We start from the raw sequence: 23,493 nt of genomic DNA, 5'->3' as shown, positions 1-23,493 counted from the left end.
GCAGATTATGTGCAGTTCTTCTTTACAATCATTAACAATTCACATTTTCTTCCAAGGAAAGGGTGAACGTTTCACACTTTTTTTTTTAAATCGTCCGATAAGACAAAGAGGTCCTGGGGCTGTGAGTGGAATTGGGGTTTGTGGAGATATCCATCATACAGTGTGAATTACAAAATATGTTTAAGTGTGCATCTATTAAAAACAAACAAAAAACCAAACAAAAAAAACCCAACAACAACAAAAAAACAACAGATAGTGTATGGTAGTTTGGCAAAAATAACAAATGTTCTCTGACTCAGATTTCTACAAGAAAATATAACTAATGTCTTATGGAAAACTCTCGGTGCATCCATTTTAGCCAACAGTTTAAAATCCTTACTGATATAATGTATGTGATAAAGAACAGCTATCAGTATTTAGCAGTTTGCAAGAAAATACATTTTCTTCAATAACTTCTCTTTATCTGGTCCTTAACAAATGCCTAAACAATTTGTATTTGACTATGTTTTTCTAATCACAGAATCTAATGAAACTAATGAGGGTTTTGCTATACATAACTGATAACAGGAAAAAAATAACTCTCTTTGTTCTATACGTGATATAGTTGCAATTAAATTATCAATAAGTGCAATTGTAGTAAACTACCGTAGCTTCTCTACTATTGGATTACTCTCTATAACAAGAAGTAACATATGATTTCATTTCAGCTCATAGAGACATTTCTTGATGAGAGATATGGCTACATACTTGCTCATGTATGCATGCAACTGGATATGTGCAGTCATCAGGATCACTTCAAGAAGCAATATTGCCTGAATAAATGCAAATACAGTAGTATTTCCAATTGGTATATTCAATATTCACCTATCAAACATGTTGTAATCATTGTTTTGTTGTTTTTTATTGTTTGTTTGTTTTTGTTTTGGTTTTTTTTTTTTTGGCGGGGGAAGGGAGGGATTCAAGGGGGGCGGAGGGGGGCAGATGCACTGTTTAAAGTATAATAGGTTCATATTTACCTGTCAACTTCTGTATCATTTAAAAATGCCTATATTTAATTCCTCTAACATTTCAGCTGTACTCTTAGTACCATTCTTTCATTAAAAGAAAGAAAAAAGACTGTCTGAGGATTAAGAAATTTCAAACTAATACCTCAAGAAGTTGTTTCACAACTTTCACAGCATGAAACCTACTGTCCTGCGTGGTGCATAAATTCAGTTCTTCAGTTAACCATTTTCACATTCGGGAAAGTCTAATTTGGGGTCTTCAGCTATTTTGGACATTATAGAGAGGTTTAGCAGAAGTGATTCTTGCATGTGTGGAACACAACAAAGACAAAGAGGATATATTGCTACAAACAAATGAAGTACATAAGGTAAGACAGTGTTGCCATGGCATTTGTTGCAGATAACATTCAAAATAATCTAAATAGTTCTCAAAGTGAATACACTTGATGGCCTATGTTTTGAGGTTTTTGTTTGTTTCCCGTACTTGAAATGTCAGAGTCATAAGGACCTAGCTGAGACAGGATAATTTGCTATCGACATTGCTAGGTGGAATTCTAGGATGAAAGATGATGATCTCTGTACTTTTCTGAGTGCTTTGGTCCAATATCTGAAAGGCAGAAGAAGTGCATTCCCATTAAATCAAATACTTGCAAGTAGAGAGAGAGTTTTAGAAAACAGAACTGGATCTTCCAATGCTAGGTAGCTGGGCAGTGTAGTAGTTGCCAGAGACTTTGACACCTAGCATGGATGTCTTAACAGAGGAGTTTCCATGATAAAACAAATATATGGTCCAAACTGTCTTCTGTTGCTGGTTGCTCTTAGAGCAGATGTCTATTTTCTAGAGGTTATCTGTTCAGAAAAGAAGTATTAGCATTCTGCACCACTACAGAGGTGAAATAAATGCAATTAATTCAGTCTTTTCTCATTAATTATGTGCTATCAATTAGCTGATTTGCTTCATGTTGTGTCTGGCTGAGAGCAGAGCAGATGACGGGTGTGAGAAGACAAAGTTGCTGGAGGAGAAATAGCAAAGTTTTTATGTTGGCTGAAATACCATCTGCCAAACTGGGATTTCAGTGGTAAAGGTTAATGGTCATCCTACTTACCTGCTCAGAGTGTTTGGACATTTTTGTGCATCCTCAGTGTGACACAGACACAAATCTCAGAAATACACTACCGTGGTTACTTTTAAATTATCACATATTGCTTTTGAGATCTCAGTTTACCTCATGATAAAACAAAGAATTTGACTGTGGATTGACCATGAATAACTACTTTTTCCTTCTCTTTCAATAATATTACAAAGCGGATTTTAAGGTGTATTTCATGTGTAAAAGGGTTAGCAGAATTGTTACAGCAGGTAAGATACCCATTGCTAAAAGCATCATATTATCTCTCCAGGTAATATGACTGCAATTTTTCTTCCATTTTTTGATATTTCTTCACTCCAAATGCAAGATTCTCCCTTCCTCTTTCCTAGCTCTCTTTTCCCCTTGGTCTACTCAAGTTTTAAGTTTTCATATCTACTGTTTATGATGTAAAGGTTATTACAGAATTAATATTAAAAAAAACCACACTCAACTGTTTTCTGGAAGACAGTCCACGCAATCGACATGTCAATAAAAGCAGATATGACTTCAAATAATAATAATAAATTGTATATGAGTTAAATTCCACATGAGCATTTGAGAACTGTTCTTCCAACATTTACTGCAGGGATTAGCATTTATATGAATTCAATGCTTTTTCAAGTGCACTGAGGCTAAGGTGCCCAGAAAGAAAATAATAAGTAACAGAGAAAGATGCATACAGGCATATACATTCATGTTTTAATTGAACCTGAAAAACAGACTTGTTTTGCAGTTCATTTTCTGATTGTTTTCCCACCAGGGTGCAAAGCATTAATTTGTGTTGCATCTGCTCTGATACTTCAAAAGTAAAATTCACACAGACCAGTGCTTTCACCCCATTCATACCTAAATCATTATGCTGCTTATTGTGTTGATACCTGCCCTCAAACACATCTAAGAGTCTACTTATTCAAGCCCTCATTTTGCTTAGAGCTAGAATTCAGGGCAGACAGCTTATAGAAGCCCAGTGGCTTTGTCTTCTTCTGTCTTCTTCTACAAGATCATATTAAAAGAAGAGTGAGACATGATGCCATAAAGATGAGGAATTCAGATGCCTTGTGTTCCTGCATCAGTTAGCACAACTGGGATGCTCTGAGAGAACATCAAAGACAGCATCTTGCTGTGCCTCAGTTCTGGAAGACATAGTTAATGTTTCATCCTTATCTATAAATTACCTGCTGCTTATGCTTTACAAATACTGTCTTGGTGTTCGTTATTGCACCTGGAGTATTGAGGGTGACTGAATAAATCTCCACATTATTCTTAAGGAAAATAAACACAACCAAAAACCCAAGCAATGGACCTTTCAAGGAAGAAAACAATGAAGACAAATAGCATTTATAGTAAAAAAAAAAAAAAAATTTGTTTCTTAAAAATTATAATTTGTCAAATGAAAAATGAATAGTCACTGTGCAAATAACACAAAATTTGCATAAATATCCCCTCAAATACATCTTTCAGTGATCAGGTACTGAAAAAATGAAATCATTTATGCAGTGACAATTGATAATATTTATTATATTAGGAATTAGGTTAAGGAGGATGGACTTAGGGAGAAGGACCTATGTTGCATTTCAAATGGTGCAATCAGTTTAACATCTTTCTCCAATACTGTCTAACATATTGTCTTTTAAAAGAAGAAAATCCTCTGAAATTAGGGGAAACTTTGTTAAATACAGATTGTGAGCCTGAACAGTTGGTCTGTCATGTAGGAGGAGACATTTGTTGCCCAAAACAAGACATCTCTGGTGGAAGATTTCCCTATTTTTGTATGTGTGTATGAAGCTCTTAGTCAGTAACAACTGCATGGATTCCATAGTTGTTTATGTATAATATAGTATATTTTAATAGTATAATAAATATACTATAAATAATAAATAAATAATAAATAGTATATTTTTGTCTGGTCAGGAAAATTTTAGAGACGTACCCATTAAAGTATTTGGAAATCTTTTTATTTACCTGTTTATTTATTTGTCTAATTATTATTATTATTATTTTTTTTTTTCTGGAATCCTGAAACATCTATATCCTCTAGACTAAATACATACAACAGAATAATTGGCAGTATTCTAAGTAGAAACCTACAAAAGATTCTTGCATCAAAACATCAAACATTAATCTTAAAGTGTTACACTGGAAACATCAAAATGGTTTGTGAACAGTTACTTTGTATCATAATCTTACATATCATAAAGCTCTATTAAATTCCCACAACAGAAATTTCATTTTAAAAGGCTAATATAATTGCAGTTAGTGACGTATAAATGAAGAACATCCCTACAAAGTCATTATTATGATTCATATTTTTAATCAACTGGTGAAAATTGTGTTCAGTACCTTTCATTTTTTATTTAATGAAAATTGAGAAATACATTTATTATCTCCATTGCTATCCTTTAGCTTCAAATTGTGATTTTGATTTACAGACCTTCTTGTAATGTAGTACAACAGATTTCAGTGCCTCTGAAGACATTAACTGAGAACACTGACTACAGATTTTGCATGTACGAACTTTGCACCATAATGCTTCTCCCTAAGCTGAGGAAGATTTTAATATAAAAGTACTAAATTACTGCAGGTAACACAGAGTTCCTCATAATGAATGTACACTGAGTCAGACAGCTGAGCTTTGTGCTCCTTAAACTCTTTTAACTTTTAGGATGAATCTCTGAAGGAAATGTGCATATAATCAATATTAAGCCTGCACCTTTTCCAAACAAACATTATCTTAATGATTTTCTTCAAATTGGATATGCTTAAATCTAGGGAGAAAATCTAAAAGAATCTACAATAAATCCTGAAAAATGTAACACGGCATGCATATTTGCAAGAAGATGTATAATTTAACATCCATTTCCATATTAATTAGAATTTAACTTCAATTACAAATATAGGTCATCAGTGTGTGGTGTCACTCAGGCATCCACATAAGGACTAGTACTTTTTAATAACTTCATAAATGGATTAGTGGGATTGAATGTATCCTCAGTAAGTTTGCAGATGACACTAAGCTGAGTGCTGCTGTTGACATAATCTGGGATCCATCCAGAAGTAGTAGGACAGGCATCAGGAGTGGGCCCACGTGTACCTTACAAAATGCAAGAAAGCCAAAGGCCAGGTGCTGCAACTGGGTGAGAGCAATCCCAAGTGTGAACACAGGTTAGGCAATGAATAGATTGAGAGTAGCAGAGAAGAACTTGGGAATACTAGTGGTTGAAAAATTGGACAGGAACAGTGGATTCTGGGAGATCAGAAAGCTGAGTTGCAAGAGTGAGTTGCAAGAAAAAGTGGTGACTCTGCACCTCTACACTGTATTTGTGAGAACCTTTTGTGAGTATTGTATTCATTTCAAGGACCTACATCACAGGAAAGATATGGGTGCATAAGAGAAGTTCCAAAGGAGGGACAAAGATAAACAAAACGCTGGAGCACCTCTCCTATGAAGAAAGACTGAAAAATTTGGGGTTATTTAGCATAAAGAAGAGAGGAGCACTTGAGGGACCTTATAGCAGTCTCCTAACACTCAAAGGGGACATACAGAAAAGATGGAGAGGGATTCTTGATCAGAAACTGTAGTGATAGGAAAAGGAGTAACTTTGAAACTGAAGAAGAGTAGATTTAGATTAGGTTTTAGAAAGATATCCTTCACAATGAGAATGATTGTAGCAAAACCTTTGGGTTTGGTTTCCAGACATAATCCTGAAGTTTGTATTAGTGATAAAGACTTTCTGAGACCTTCAGATGGTTCAGAAAACTGGTTGTCATGGTTTAGTTGATTCTATCACCAGCAGCAAGGTGCCAGGCATTCTTATTCAATTAGGTTGCTTTTGAAAGACATTTACAAGGTTTTATCTTAATATTCATATTGACAAGATAGACTGGGGCTTGAGTCAATGCAAAAAATTGGATTCCAAAACTGGAATCAAACCCGTATTTGTAGAGGATTTCACATATGTCTTCAAAACTGGGAAGATTTTTCTGGATGTAGTGGCAATAATGGTGAGATAAAATTCAGACCTACTCATTCTCATTTAATGACAGATTCAGGACTGCCTGAAACTCTCTTTGTAAGGAAAATAAGTGAAATTATGTGGGATCTTATTAATTCATAGTTAGTCACAGTAGGAAAAGAACAGAATGCTTCTTTTTTACATACATGGTTACTCTGCTGTATGCAGTAGGCAAAGAACGAAAACAGTTGTCTGTATACCAGACTCCTTGGGATGAGATTCTTTTCATGAACGTGTCACATGTGTCGCAAATTTGACTTCAGACTCCAGCATGATGGTTTTTTCGCTCATTCCCATGCATTTCAATGTCATCTATATAACAGATGATTTTCTACTGTTATTTTTTCCCCAGAATTCACGAGCTATACTTCTAATCCCGGTCAAGTACTGTCAGTGCTGAAAAGCAGAAAAGAAATCTTCAGGACAGTCACAGTCCAGCGTTTTTCCTGAGGGTATTACATAATTAGTTTCGACAAGATTTTGAAGTATAATAAGGTATGTAGATATGGTTTATGTTTTGATATGCTCCTAGTGTATATATTTATTTATTTTATTGTATTCGTAGATAATACTGGCAAAGTTCAGAACGCGTCACACTTTCAGCAGGTCCTTCGAGCAATCAGTGGCCACAAACTTCCATTGTCCTTGATCACTGTGAAAGCATGATATTGCCACAGGAATGGTCTTGTGTCATTTCTAACAAAAGACTGGACAGAAAGAACTACATTTTTAATTTCTGAAAGAGCAGATGAGAAAAAAATAATAGCTAAATATACAAGATCAAATGAATAAAATAAACAGAAGTATGAAAGACTTACAGTGTCAAAGCTGGCAGTTTGGTCCATAGGAAGTGTTGAAGTGTCTGAAGCCATGCTGGATGGAGTTTTGGATAACTTTATTAACTGGAATATGATCCTATCTGTAGCCACGGGGTTGGAAGTGAATTTTTAAGGTCCCTTCTAAATGAAACTGTACTATGATTCTAAGACTGGGCAGTTAAGAGAGAACATAATTAGTTTATGTAGTTTAATTAATTTTGGCTTTTGCAAATAACTGGATTAAGTCAGGACTAAAAGATACTCCTGCTCAGGGCTTGACTCTAGCCCCATGTCATAATGACAAGTACCAATATGTTTGTTTTTATTCAGTTGTGACTCAGGTAGGTGAGAGCTCAAGCTCCATAGATGAAGTTTAACTCTGCTTTAAAGAGTTAGCAAGGAATAGTACTTTTGAAGTTCAAAACTGTTTTATGCTGTTTATGCAAACATAGTGTTTGATCTAACCTAGTTTGATCTAACCTTACCAGTATCACAGTGTTCAGATACACCCAGTCTAGATGTGTGTAGGCCGGCAATGATTAAACACTCTACTGAAGTCAAAGAGTGGTGAATCATCAAAAGTCATATCATCAGTCTCTCACCCATCAGTCTATCACCCTTGTAAGTCTTGCAAGGAAGAAGAGCTTGCAAACTCCTTACTGTTTGTTGTACTTAACAGGATGAAATGATACCAAAAACCTGTGAATGCTTCATTCCAAGAATTTGTTTATTTTATTTTACAGAGAAATTTGCCAGTGAAAAAGGTTTTATTACTGAAGAAGTAAGCCGGGAATGGAACTCAGCGTTCTAAATGTTTGTGTTTTTGGTGAGTGCTCCATTTAGCTCGATTTAGACTATAAAGCTCATCAAGTTTAAACATTCTCTCTTTAGCTGAGACTCTCAAGGTTTTCAAAGCTTCATTAATTTTAATCACCTTCTATTGATCCAGTCACAGTCCTGGTAAAATCAGATCTGATCATCAAACCTATTAGAAGTAAATTTTATCCCTAGTTGTTATCAATTCACTGTTAAATAACACCATTAAATATCACAGACATGGTTATCAAATATATTGTATTGTATTCATGATGCTTAAAGACTTAGCATTTCTTTCTTTCCAAGTGCCTATCAACTGTCTATCAAGTGCTTATAAATACTCAGCAAAGCTAATAGCTTTGAATTTTTTCACGCTAGCGAATAAAGAAAATAATATGAGACAAACACTGAGAGTAAGAGTGATGAGGTTGGCTTTTGGTAGTAGATATATGGTCACCTATTGCCATAACCTCCATAAACTTACCTGGCACTGAGATCAGGCTGATAAGACTATAGTTCCTTGGATTCTCCAGCCTTCTGAGATCTTTCTGGTTTATCTGAAACACTGAGAGATGATGGAAGGAGATTTGCCAATCACCTCTGCCAGCTCAGGAGGATCCCATCTGGCCCCATGGGCATGTGCCAGCCTAGGTGGAGTAATAGGTTTTTAATGGTTTCCGCATGAATTGTGGTGAGTTTTTTCTGCTCCCCATCCCAGGCTTTCACTCCAGGGTGTAGAGTACCCCAAGGCTGACTGGTCTGACTTTTAAAGACAGAAAGAAAGAAGGCAGTGAGATCCTCAGCCTTTTCCTTGTCCTTAGTGGCCACATTCCCCGCCACATCCAATAAAGGATGGGCATTCTTAATTCATCCTTAGCTCTCTTCTTACTGTAAATATATTTGTAAAAAAATGTTTTGTTCTCTTTTACTCCAATGGACAAGCTAAGTTCAAGCTGGACTTCTGTCTTTCTGATTTTCTCCCTGTGCACTGTAACAACTTATTTGTATTCTTTGTGAATTACCTGTCCCTTCTTCCAATGGAGAGGAAGGACTGAGCCCTGAAATATTTTGATTTCTCAAACATTACTAGCTAAGATGATCAAGCATTTCCCCAACATTTATGGATTTAATATTTGATTGAAAATACATGCAATGAATAGAAAGTTATGCTATTTTGATAATTTCTATAAAATGTGGCATAATGTTGTTGTTATCTCCATAGATGATTTACAGAAACACATATTAAATAATATTAGCATGTAACTTTTTAAATTCATGATTAGGAAATCTTCTGAGATGAACTGGAATTTTAATGAATAATTTATTTTGGCTTTCATTTTACCATAATATAAAATCATACAAAAATAGCTTTTCAATGTAAATATATGATAAAAAGTAACAAGCATTTGAGGAAGATGGCAGCAAGTTTACTCTAAAATGATAGTTATTTTTCATAATGAAGGACAGTTTGGCCTTATAAAGTCAAAATGATATTGTCTCATTGTCTCTTCAACTAAGACTCTTGCATGATTTCCCAAGAGATGCCTTTGTGCCTTGATCTCTCCCCCCAGCCCTCCTCCTCCCTATGTTATGAGTATGAGCAAAAGCTTACAATCATCACAAGCAAATGATATTTCTAATAGAAAATGTTGTGGTGGGAACAAAATCATTGCTCCAGACCTGAATGAATCCATACACAATTTGTCTAGCAATCAAAAATCTAACATTATTTTAATTTAGTTCATAAAAATTGATTTCAGTAATGATTTTCTAAACTATTACTAGTTGATAGAAGAGTTTTTTGCAGTAAGTGGATATGTTTCCTGTTCACATATAATTCACCACAGGTGCTACCTAAATGTACTGACAAGGTTCCATGGAATAATGCAGCTGATCAGCAACAGATTACAGGCTCTTTTGGATTGCCAGTAGTAATTCACAGTCTTCAAAGCACATATAAAGAACTCAGAATAATACAGCCTGGCCACAAACATCCTGAGTTATAAAACAATGGAATTTTAATATTACAAAGTTTCTGAGTATGCAAATCATACCCAACATGCATCCCAATGGGGAGGAAGAGAGGCTTTCCTGAATTGTCTGCAATGGTATCTTGCCTATTTTTCCCCCTTTTGAAAGCTTTTTTAAACTATTTATTATTCTACAAGTGGAGCTTGGGTGACTGGTCATTATGTAGCTTTATTCTGATTGGTCTAAAATTATCTCACCTTGCTTTTAGAAGTATAGGCTGAAAAATGCAGAGCACATGCTCAGTGATGGTTGATTACAATTGGAGAAAGGTAGATTTGAGGATGGAGGTATGTTCTGGTATTAAACACACAATGAGCAACATTCAGTGAAGAGCAGGCTGGACAGGGCTGCAAGCAACCTCATCTAGAAAGAGGTGTCCCTGCCTATAGCAGGTGGTTGGAACTAGGTGGTCCCTTCAACCCAAACCATTCTGTGATTCCATGTAAGGTCAGCAGGTGAACTGATATGTATCGTCTTTTGGAATAAGAAAGAGGGTGGCCTTTTGGATTTCATACAACCGGGGCAAGTCTTCAACTCTGACCACAGCATTACTGATTACTTAAGCTGAAGGCTCAAACTTCCAGAGTCAGGCTAGGGAAGAAGACAACCTTTTTCTTGAAACATGATTTCACCAGGCCCAATACCAGTTGGAAACTGTGTACCACATTGCCAATCTTGGCTGGACTGTCGTCACATTCATTGTATAGTTTGAATTTGATGCCTTCTGACTTCCATCTATTCTGTCTTTATCAAATAGTACTCTTATTGTAGTATCTGTTGTAGACAAATAGGAGGCATTACTTTCAGAGCAACCTGTGTACATGGTGAAGTCTTCTCTGAGTGCCCAGCTGACATTTTCCTTATCTCTCATCCCCACACATCTCTAACAAATGCCAGTAAAGAGACTGAATGGTGAAAAGTGCCCATTTGTTTAGCTTGTTGTGGCTGTTATGAATTGCATTAATATATTTTACATTTACAATTAGTGATTTATTATTTTTTATATTATTGTTCTTTTTCTAACTGTTGACGTAATGACCTGATGTCATTAGTATTTATCATTTATTTTATAAGAATTTTATCCTTTTTACTGCTTTCTTGCTTTCCTATTTACTTGTGCTCAGATATTCTATTCTTTTTATTGGACTTTTTGTTACCAGGATATGCAACTAATCACAGTGCAATGTCATAGTGTAAAACTAATACAACCTTCTAAGTCATTTTATAAGCAAATTATGGAGTATGTGAAAAATAATCTTAAAAGACTGTCACACGATGCTAATTATTTCCAAAATTGGTGCATGCATGCTATGTTCATTAAGTTTGCTAAGTGTGTACCTGTTAATTCACTGAGTGTTAAACTGAAAAAAAATTAGGTGAACTTTCCAGATAAATATCATTTTTCAGAAACAAAATTCATTTTGTTATGCAGAAACATTTTATGAACACAAGTTACTGTTATTAAACCTGATTGTTAGAAAATGTTAAAGAATTTGTGGAAAACAATAGAAAATATTGCTTAATTGACATTACCTTTAATTTCCTTACATTTTTGTTTTATGGCATATGTAAAATACATCTTAATGAATTGCATGCAGTGTCAAGAAGTTATCCAGATCAATCTAGGTCTGTGACAGAGGGGGCAGTAGGCCCGTGGGCCCCCTGGTCCCCAACAAATGGGAAGCGAAAAAGGGAAAGGGTTAGGGGGATAGGAGCTGGGCTCAAGGAAACAAACAGAGCAGCCGCAATGATCTAGGAATGAAAAACTTATTTTACTAACTATGATATTAGAATACAAGATAACAGTGTAATACAATCTAATTGAAATTTAGGCTAATAAATAATGTAAAATAAGAGAGAGAAAGAGGTTTCTGAAGACCAAGAAGCCTACTTTTAAACTGAAGGTGCCATGGCTTGGAAGCACACCCACACCCGCTGCCAGGCAGTGAGAGAGAGAGAAGCGTCACTACCATGACGTATGTCCCTCTCTGACCATGAGGGACATGTAGGTCTTCTTTTCTGTGCTCCACATGATGTTATGATGTGGAATACCAATAGCAAAAATTACAAAACCATGACAATGCAGTCAGTAAGAAACAGTTTCATTGAGGTATAAAACATTTAGAATTGTCCAGTTTCCTAGTAAAAATAAAAGTTACCTTATCTGAAATTCTTTTCCTGCATTGCTGACTTAACTCAGCTATCTCTGTCTTTTCACCATCACCTCCTATATTCATGCTGTTACTTTAAATCCACAAACCTCTCTAGTAAAATGAAATGGGGGCAGGGCTGAGGATTTTGTAATAGTAGTCTGTGTTCCAAATTGCAGATTCATTCGCTAAACTATTAAGACATCAAGCACTATAAGAGAATGAAAGGCATTTAGTACAGTTTTTTAAAACTAACAAACAAAAAAAACCCATCATTTTTGTCAGAACAGGAAGTAGTAGAGTATTTATGGAAACAGCTGTGAGACAGTGGCTTAATGAACCATGAAGGGCAGATACTCTATTCAAGGATCCAAGAAGAAGGAAACTATAATATGAATTTATGCATAGATTCTATGGCTGACAGAAATCAGAGCAAATAATAGAATAATGGAATCACTGAATCATAGAATTGCTCAGTTTGGTTAAGACATTAAAGATCAAGTCCAACCACAACCTAACCACACTACCCAAACTCTAGCAACACTCTGCTAAATCATGTCCCTGAGCACCACATCCAAATGTTTTCTTAAACACGCTCAGGGATGGTGACTCAAACACCAACCTGGGAAGCCTATTCCAGTGCTTAACAATCTTTTTCTGAAAATAAGTTTTTCATGATATGATATCCAGCCTAAATAGGTCCTACAATTAAAATCTTTCTCCAAAAACTTTGATCAAAGAAATACTGTTTGAGACAATGTTAGGGAGAAGAAATCCCCATCCCTAGTGATTTGTCATTGAGGGTTGAAAGCTCTAAAAAAACAATTATTAAGTTTATACTGCCTTGCTAGAAACAGTTTAGAAATCTCTGTGAAATACCAGATATTTGTACTTTATATATTTAAGAGTGATACTGACAGAGAATAGGACAGAAAAATAAAAAGAAATATATCAGTTCAGTGAGTGGTGGTATTCTTTTCTTCATGCTGTGTAAAATTGAAGGTTATGGATCTTGAAGAACACTATTATCTGTCATTAGGCAGATGTAATCCATCTTGTGGTACAGGGATATTGTCAATACCCATCTCTATGTAGAGATACAAAATAATCTGAGGTTGTAAAGTCTTTTGTTCACACAGAGGTAAACAAAACAAAAGCACAAAGAAAAGAGAACAACTATTGCTCTGTACTGTTATAAAAAGAAAGCAAGAAAAAAGATAATGTCTACTTAGAGGCAGTTAAAGAAAAAAATCCCAAGTAAGCCATGTTCTTCACAATGGCTGTATTAGAAACTCAGATTTCTGGTGGCCAAGAAGGCCAATGGCATCCTGGTTTGTGTCAGGAATGTTGTGGTGAGCAGGTCTAGGGAAGTAATTCTGCTCCTGTACTCAGCATTTGTACTCACCTTGAATACTGTGGGAGGTGGTTGAGTCACCATCCCTGCATGTATTTAAAAACTTGGATGTGGTGCTCAGGGACATGATTTAGCAGAGGTTTGTTACTTCAGGAAGTATGTTTAGGTTGTTTAGGATGTTCTTTAAGGTCTAAGTATGTTTAGGATGACCTTTAAGGTCTTTTCCAACCTGAGCAATTCTGTGGTTCAATGATTCTATCTAGCGTTTGTGAAAGAATATGAAATAACAGTAGTATAATTATAAAAAAGAAGCTCTATACCAATGTCTTTACAACATTATTATAAACTCTTCATAGAATTAAAAAAATACCACCAACTATTCTATTCAAATGGTCATGAAATGTCATTGAAAACCCAGGTCATTAACTGGACACTTGCAGATACACAAAACACAAATCAACTGAAAAACAGTGCCAAAGATTGTAAGAAGTGAACAACACTAGCACAACCAAAAGTTGCCTACACAAGATTCTACACTCCTATGGTGTTGCAATCTTGTGCTAACAGAGCAGTTCTTGGAAGCAAATGTCTGCCAAAGGAAATAAGATATACAAGTTCAATTGTCTTGGTGGAAATGCTCAAAAGAAAAAGAAATTGAGCCAAATAAAAGAAGCTACCAAAGGTCTCAGTAGAATAGTTGGCCACAGTACACTGAAGGCAATTCTCTAATTGTCATCCCTTGTCCATCAGAACAAGTAACTTGGTTCTATTTTTCGTGTGGCATACCTTTTATGTAGAAGAACTTCACTTTTACACCCTATTGATTTTTCCCTATTTTGACTTGGTGACTTCTGGCTATTTCTCTTCAATTTTTGCACTTGTGCCTATTATTTCTTCTTTCTACCTGTGCTCACTGTTCTCATAGTGCAGATGCTGTTGAGAAACCTTCAATTTTACTGCAGAGTGCATGGTAGAACTGGTAAGTTACTAAGACATAATTAATTCCTACTCATCATGGTGAGACAAAATATAAATAAGAAGAGACTCCTAAAAGTGAAAAGGATTAGTGATATAATTCCTCTTGTATCATAAGAAGCTCATTATATAAAAATGAATTTGAAAATGTAGAGAAGATCAAAAAAATTCAGCGCTAGCAATAGCGACTTCTTGCGTCTTCTTAAGAGTTTTTTCAGTCTGGGCTGTTAGATTGTATCCATGTGCAAATATACATTAGAGATACAAAGCTTACGAAGTTTTATGTGCAATACCAATTTCCTAATGTTGTTGGCATGACATGGTTTACAACTGTGTTTTCTGCCAGAAAAGCTAGAGCAGATAAATCTAAAATCCCCTTACAGAAATGCAGCGATAAGATTTTACAGTGAAACAATATCTTTTAAAAACCCTTTGTGTATGATGCAAACCTCTTTTTCAGCTTGACAGTTTCCTTAATTTTTCAAGCTTAAAAATATGACATCACATCTTAACCTAAAGGTTGCGGATACTCTTTTCTCAGTGCTCTAAATTAAGTACCAGTAAATTTTCTAGGGCTGTAAACACACACACACACAAAAACCCAAGATATGGAAATGGTAACCCTTGAAAAATCCTGACAAATCTACTGAAGGAAGGAGCTCATCCTAATAGTTGGAGAGAAAAATAATCAGGCTCCATCACCTTGTAATGACCTTCCTTCTCCATTTACATTACTCATTATCAGATTGGTAGAACTGAGTGGGTCTCCAAGGAAATAAATTAGGAATTTATATAATTCAAGCATCTTTTCTACTTTACTTGTTTCATGAGAATTTTGCTTTCAGTTTATTTTTTTCTGGAAACAAGTAAGTAATGATGACAGCAAGACATATTATTCCATGAAGGTCCTAGTCCAATTACCATCTGGAAAAATGTCATACAATTCATGATATGAGCTTGCCATATTTATCCAGTTTATTTTCTGAACAGTCCTTGCTAAGTCATTCATATAACATACGTTTGTGTTCAGGATCAGTATTCCCACAAATTTCAGTGCCAATTGTTATAATCACCAAGTTCAAAGTGAAAACACAAGCTGCTACAGCACTCAGGTACTAAAAGAATTCAGGGTAATCTTTATGTCACACCATTGACTGTGTTCACTCTTTCCTCTCTTTACAGAGATCTCCAATATGTAATCATTATCAAATATATTATGACTGGAATCTGGTGTAGCCAAAAGATATTTGCTGTAAGGAAATGATAACTTTGAATTTAATAGATATTTGGCTCAAACAACACAGAGTATAGAGACCTTGTACCCACTGCAATTCCTATTGCATTGATACTGAAATGACATTTTGTAACTATGATTCTTTAGTCAGTTCTTTTATCAGTGACATGGGTGATCGGACTGAGTGCACCCTCAGCAAGTTTGCTGATGACACCAAGCTTAGTGGTGCAGCTGATTAAGCAGAAGGAAGGGGTGTCATCTTGATAAACTCTAAAGGTGGGCCAGTGCAAACTTAATGAGATTCAACTAAGTGAAGTGCAAAGTTCTGCACTTGAGTTGAGGTAATCTCAGATACATAAAAAAACGAACAAGAATTCTTATAGAGGAACTTTGCTGAGACTTTGGTTTCTTCTAGTCAGACGAGAAAAATATGGGACATTAACAGCAAAGCCAGGAATTTTGTTTGATTTGTGTATCTGCAGTACAGTCAAGTCACAATGTCAAACAAAACAAAAACGCTAAAACATATGGACAGATCAGAACATGATATCAAAAATCTAGTATTTCTACCTCCAGATATAACTCTGGAAATATGGAGATGGGAGGAAAACCTTATTTAGAAATCTTTTCTGTTGTATGTTAATATTTATTTCTGCTGTCTCATTAATATTAGTTGAAATTCAATTTTAAGATTTATATACTTACTCTAGAATTCAGCTATCCTACTGTATACACTGTCTAAGACAAAGAGTGAAATTTTACTGGAAGAAATGATTTTATTTATACATAACTATAGAATTATATCTTCATTATGCAAGACAATTTGTTGCCTCTTTTTTTTTCCTCTCTCTCTCTCTCTCTCTTTTTTTTCCTAAAAAAAAATGTAGATTTGTTTGTTTGTTTTTGAGCTACCAGCAGCAGTGTATAGCAGTTATCAGCAGCAGTAGTTCAAAGAGCCTTTCAAGAGAAAAACTTTTGTTGCAATATTTCAAGAGATTATCTAATGCACCCTTAAACTTCCACTGTTTTGACACAAATGAAGACAGTAAGAGCTTCCAAATAAATCTCTGTGACATACAGACATATAAAATGTAATAACAGACATAAAATCTGTAGAGAAAGACAACTGATCAGAACACAAATATCCTACATGGTAATAAATTTTGTACTCCAGTCTACTTGGTTTTCAGACATCAAGATTAGTGTCACTTCAACTTGTTGCCATTCAGGTAACTTGCTTTGTTAATTTAGTATTTTATTTACTAATAGGTACAGAACTCAGGAGTATGTCACCTTAATACCAGTATCCAAAGGACATACCTTCTTTATACGCAAATGCTATTTGAAGTAATCTCTGCCTCTTACTAAAGGAAATTACTTACCATTCAAGATGGATAGTTTACTGGGTTTTTTTGTTTGTTTTTGTTTCTTGTTTTTTGTTTGTTTGGTTTTTTTTGTTTGTTTGTTTTTTGGTTTTTTTTTTTCCCACTTTAAATAAAATTTCTCCATTGTCTGGAATGGTAATTTTTAAGTCAGCAACAATTACCTAGTACCATTAAAGAGAATTCCTACTCTTTTTCTAAGTTGTATTGATAACTGGAGGTTGGTGGCCCTGTATGCAGCAGTGGGGCCAGACTGATGATCCTTGGGGTCCCTGTCAACCCAAGCCATTCTATGAATCTATGATAACAGTATCTCTCCATATGCTTTCTACGTGCATTTCACAATGAAAATTCATATTCTACGACGTCAGTATGACTTCAAAAGATTTGTAGAATTAACATTAACACTCAGTTCCTATTACATTGACACACAGTCTACAAGTTCAAAACCAAGTAAAGTATCTTCCAAAGTGCACAGTTTGAGTTTCATGAACATGAAATATCAGTGATAGAATGCATGCTACTGTTCACTTTTGAAAATTGAGTCTCTATATTTGGTATGTTTTCTATTTAACCGCCCAGATTTATACGTCTATCCATGGAATTAAAAGAGATGAGTATTAGTCTCCTAGATTGCAAAAATAAATTGAAAAGTATCTATTTTAAGGAAAGATGAAATATTTCACTCTTTAAAACTTTTACCTTCTGTTGCTTTTACTCTCCTATTTTATTCACTTATGTACCCCTAGATTCTTTTCTTCAAGGCCTTGCTAGCTTTCTCCTATTTTATTTCCTTTCTAAACATGACCTGGTAAATCATACCTGGCAGGATCTCTCTCACACTTTCTAAAGCACTGTGTTTTAAAATAGAGCAAGGGGGAAAAAATTGCCAGGTTCATGCTGATTCTGAGTCTCCTTCACACAGCAAAGAAACATGTTGTTTACAAGCTGTGGGTGAATACTACATGAACAGGTGAAAATGGGATTTTGAGAGGTGTGATGAGGGTCTTATGTGTAATTCATCCATCCCACTGAGATCTTCTACAACAGATATAACTAGCCCTTGTAGGATCAGAAAATTGATAATAGTTTTCTAAGTGAAGAAAAGTAAATATGGTAGAAAGAGAGCAGTGACAGTCTAGTATCTAGTATCTCAAGCCTTCAAATGTTCATAAAATTTTTGTTGGTGGTGTTTTTTTTCATATTTCTTCATCACTTTTTCTTCACAGGCAATGAAGTCCATTTTAGAAACAGTGTGAAACTGATGACTTTAATATCATCTCCTTCCAGTTCTTGCACTAACGGTCACACAAGAAGTGTTTGTTGAGTGCTATTGGAAACATTCTTTATTTCCATGCATTATTCAGAGCGTCCACAAATAGCTGTTTAAGCAAACTGTGCAGAGAATTAAGCAGAGAATGCTTCTGACGTCAATCTGCAAAACAGGATAAATACTGTTTTCTGTATCGTAATTATTATAACAATATCATAAACTGTATTATAGTTAATAATTTTCAATATTCTATAATCATCATGGAAGATATTATAATTGTACCTTTCTATCACATTCTTTTAAAATTTTCACTGAGCACTACTGGAAAAATTACATTGGGCTTATCTATCAGGTTTTTTTTTAAAAAAAGCAACCCAACATTCAACTCTTAGAACAAATACTGAAGTGTAAATAACATGTTACAGGACTTTAAGTATTTATCTACTAAAAGCAGATAATTTAGATCATTTCAAATGGAAAGGAAAGAAAGAAGCAGAAAAGAAAAGAAGAAAAAAGAAGAGAAAGTAAAAGAAAGAAAGGAAAAAAAAAAAAGAGTAAGAGAAAGATAAAAAGGATTGTAGAATTACAGAATGGCTTAGGATGAGACCTTAAATATTATCTATTTAAACCCTGCTCCGGGCAGGGTTTCCTACCATTAGATCAGGTTGCTCAGCATCCCATCCAACCTGGCCTTGAATGCCTCCAGAGATGGGTCATTCACAGCCTCTACAGACAGCCTGTTCCAGCACCTCACCACCTTCTGAGTTATTTTTTTTTTCCTAACGTCTAACCTAAATCTCCCCTCTTTTATTTTAAAGCCATTTCCCCTTGTTCTATCACCCTCAAACTGTAAAATTCACAGAATCACAGAACCATTAAGGATGGAAAAGATCTCCATGATCATCAAGTCCAACCATCAACCCGTCACCACCATGCCCTCTAAACCATGTCCCACAGTGCCACTGTTCAGATGGTCACTCCAGCTATTAACTAAAATGTAACAACCCCTACGATTCTATGATTCTGTGATTCTGTGATTTATGTGTAACCTGAGAAGAGTATTGCATTTCGAGGTGATCTCACCTAACACACTCTTCCCTAGCAAAGAGAGTGAGAGAGGGTGATTGGATGGAGTTACAGCCCCTCAAAGAAAGGTCTGAGAAACCTGCCACCAATGTCAGGAGCTCCCATTATTCTGAAAGCAGATTCAGGATAGGGAGAAGTCATCATAATTGGGGTCACTATCACAGTCCTGGTACAGCCAGAAAAAACATTGCAAGAGGCTAGAAATATTTTTCCTCTGCTCCCTCTGTAAAAGAAGGGGGAATATGGGCAGTATATGCTGCAGAGAGGGAATCTTTCCACAGGAAGACAACCAAAAAAGCTGAATAGTTGTATCACAGTCTCATGTATATATATATATATATATAAGAATGATTTCTAGAGACAGTGGGATAACAAATTATGGACATGCCAGGGAAATTTAGATGCTTTACAATTGAGAGGAAGTTGCATTAAGACAACACTTGAATTAAAGATCACATCGTACATTGCTTGTAAAACTATCTGGAAACAGTAAAACAAGGCAGTTCTTGACAAAGTGAATGTAATATGATTCTCCTTCAAAAGCTCGTACAATTCCAACAGACTTTAAAGAATAAACAAACAAACAAACACCTACAGACATGTATACTGCTGTTTTAAAAGTTATTACTTTTGCACTAAATACAGACTCTCATTCCCTTGGGTAGAAAAGGATATCGGATCTGTGTTATGCACAGCTTGGGTAACTGATTTTATACTAAGGTAGGGAGGCGTCAAATGAACAGTTTGATTTCAGCTTCTCAGCCTAAGCCAGAGGATAATGGTTTTGTATGCACATTTGGGTATATGTATTTGTACTATAAATAGTAATATATATTTTTCACGTTAAACAGGAACATTTTCCAAACAGAATCACTGTAAGGGTACCAAAAAAGTTAAAGGGAACTAAAATAATAAGCAGAAAGAAACTATAGTAATAAAACAGAAAAGACTGTCTATGAAGATAAGGAGAAAGAAGAGAAATAAAAGTTAGGAAAGAAAAAGCAAACGAACAAACAAACAAAAAAACCCACACTAAAACAGTAACTTGGCAATACTTGGTGTAAGAGAAAAGTGAAACATACCCAACTTCAAAGTGAGAAGTGCTGTTGGATTTTTATTCTTATATGGTGTTGTTGGTCTCTTTGTCAAAATTTAAGTATCTATAAAATAAAATACATGCACATCAACTAAAATGCATAGAGAAATCAAATTTTAAAATGTCGCATTATTTGGCCTTTTTTGCAAACTTAACATATTTTTTTTATTTCTGGCTAGCCTGAAGTTACCATGCCCCTTATCCTTTTATTGCTCAGTAACTTTGAACCTCGCTGGTAAATGAAATTCATCACCCATAAAAGAAGTCACAAAGTGTCAAGCAACAGATCTGTCTTTCTTCTTCTCTTCCTGCAAATGAGCTCCTACTGTCAAGATGATAGAACGTTAAAGGTGGAGGCATCAAGTGAAATGACAGATCCTCACCTACCTACAGTTAGCACCTGTATTCACATCTGAACTGAACTCTAGCACTCAAAAGACTTTATAAAAATGAAACTTAAGACTGATTTTCCAAACATACTTGATGTTATCCTGGCCTTCCGTAAATAGCAGCAGGTTGATTTGATATGTTGCTGTTGTACATATAGACCTGCAATATAGTTGAAAGAATATGGTGCATTCTTCCATGTGACCAGGATTCATGTACAGGTAGTAACAGTTCAGTTATGTTTGGAGATAATGTTATAAAAAGAGTTTACTCATACTTCTCTTTACAACATAAGCAAAAAGCATGGATCATGGTAGCTTTATGAAATATGTTTATTTGCTACTTAGGACAACAGAAAGTAATAAACAGTTACTTTACAGAAACTTTCAATACAAAACAATTATCAAAATGCATAAGAAGAATAATACATTAAGTAATTACAGTACATGTATCTTATTGTGAAACAAGAGATGAGGTAAAATGATCTCTGCCTTACAGATTTCCTTGTCAGCAGACACAATAGCTCTATTTAGAAAACACATAGAGCTGTTTTATAAAGCCTTCTGAGCCCATGCATCTACTCTGTCTTTTGTACCATAGACCTTTTACAGAATTTATATCTAGTAGTGAAGCCTGAATACTTTTACATCTGCCATTTGATCATTGCTGACAATGACTTTTTATGATTTACTGTAATTGGCATATCAGAATGGCTTCATGATTAGTGCTTAGGTTCCAAATACGTTAATACCAGTCACTTTCTTTCCAGAAAATAATGACAACCCATTAATGCATCCCATTTCTTCATTTTTCACATACAAAGCAGTATTATTTTCTTGGCTAAATGTTCACAAATGATGAAACTATGGCATCATCTTCCATTTTTCACATTAGTAAATCCAGTGCTTCTAAAGGAAATGGCCTGACACATTAGTAATTCGGATTATATCCCAATGGGAGCCCTGTTTGGCTTCTTCACTGAAAGGAAGACATGCTTTCCTAGAACTGGGCAAGTATGCCTCCTTATTTAAATCACCATATTAGAAATTCCAGTAATAGCCATTCTAAAGCAATAGTGCACTATAGAAAAGATGGGAAAGAGCCCTTATATAGAACATTACTTCTTACATCCAACTTCATCATATCACTGTCATATCATTCAAGAGGTAGTGGGATTTTTATCTCAAAAATTAAGAAATTAACTACATTAAGCACATTTTGAATTAATTTCAAAATAAATTCCTTGTCAATACTTCAGACATCAATGATTCTTGTATGGGACAGAGACATCTCATTTTTGGAGGACAAATGACCTTGAATTATGTGCCTGTTATCTGATTCAACTTTTATGGCAATTGACAATTAAGAAGTTCTACATTCTTGGCAGCAAATCATATAGAGAATGGAAAATTAGCTTTCAGTCTTTTTCTTTTATCTTGGGCAATAATTGGGAAATTTGTCCAATTATTAGATTACTGGCTTCTCTTGCCTTTGGCTTTTTTACAACTCCTTCATTTCTAAATTTCTTTCTTTGCTTTTGTCCATGAGATTCTTTTTTTCTTTTTTTTTTTCTTCTTTTTTTTTCTTTTTTTTTCTTTTTCTTTCCACATATTCACTTATCATTGCTTGGTTAATGAACTGATAATTACTTATTTTTTCTGTTTTTATTGAAAATCCTAATCCCTCTAATACAAACTGGCATTACTAGTGTCTGCAGCAATGAGAACCACCTTCCATTTTCTCTTCATGTTCATGCTGAGATCTGAATGGGAAAGAAATAAATTTAGGCTTTCTTGAATTTTCAGTTTCAGACTTGTTGCTCAGCATATTGCATGCAGTGTGTGGACAGAATGTGATTTGTACCACCTCATTTTGCGATGCCTCCTGCACTCCCATCCTGATTTTTATGCATGAAAAAAAACATTCTCTTTTCAGTAAGCCAATCTCACACTCTCAAACAAGACACTTAATTTCTAAAACCTGTATCTTTATCTTACCAAAAAACCTGTATCTTTATCTTACCAAAAAAAACTTTATCTTACCAAAAAAGCAAAAGAAACAAGGAAGATGAGAAAAAGACAAACTATAATTCAGCATATAATTCTCTGGGTTTTCTTCCTTACATTCCAATCAATAGAAGATCTTCTCAGCACACAAAATCTGCATTCCCAGGTAGAAAACTGAAATTAATTTATACATTGATTATGTCAATTTAGCTTGAAGCTCTTGTTTGTTGAGATAGGTGAAGCAAACTGATTTGTGATTTCCTAATGTCTAACTGAAACCAAAATGAAGTTAATAATCTAGCACAAACCTTGTATAACAAAATAATCATTGGAGAAGGTTTTTTCCATTATGTATAGCAAATGACTTCATACACAGTGGCTTCATAATGAATAATTAAGCAAGAAGAGAGTGAAAACTTACAGTTAGACACAGATACCTCTGAAAGAAGTTTTCCACATTGAATTCAGCTCTATGAATTTGTCCTTTTTATTGTAAAGGTTATCATAGGCAGGACATGCTGTTCTAATTCAGTATTTTCCAAGTCTGTGGACTGATGAGATTAGAAATAAAATTGCCCTGAGCTGTTGACTGAATCAGAGATGACAGATCATCTGAAAAGGAAGTTACCTATAGTAAGAAAAATAGAGCATGGCATACGGCCCAAATAGTTGTGATCTTATCCCTGATTAGTCAAAACATGCACTTCTTGCTACTGTTTAGAACCAAAAAAAAGAGAA

This window comes from Coturnix japonica, chromosome Z, assembly GCF_001577835.2.
Source record: "Coturnix japonica isolate 7356 chromosome Z, Coturnix japonica 2.1, whole genome shotgun sequence".
Lineage (NCBI taxonomy): Eukaryota > Metazoa > Chordata > Aves > Galliformes > Phasianidae > Coturnix > Coturnix japonica.
Note: the sequence above shows the minus strand (reverse complement) of the source record.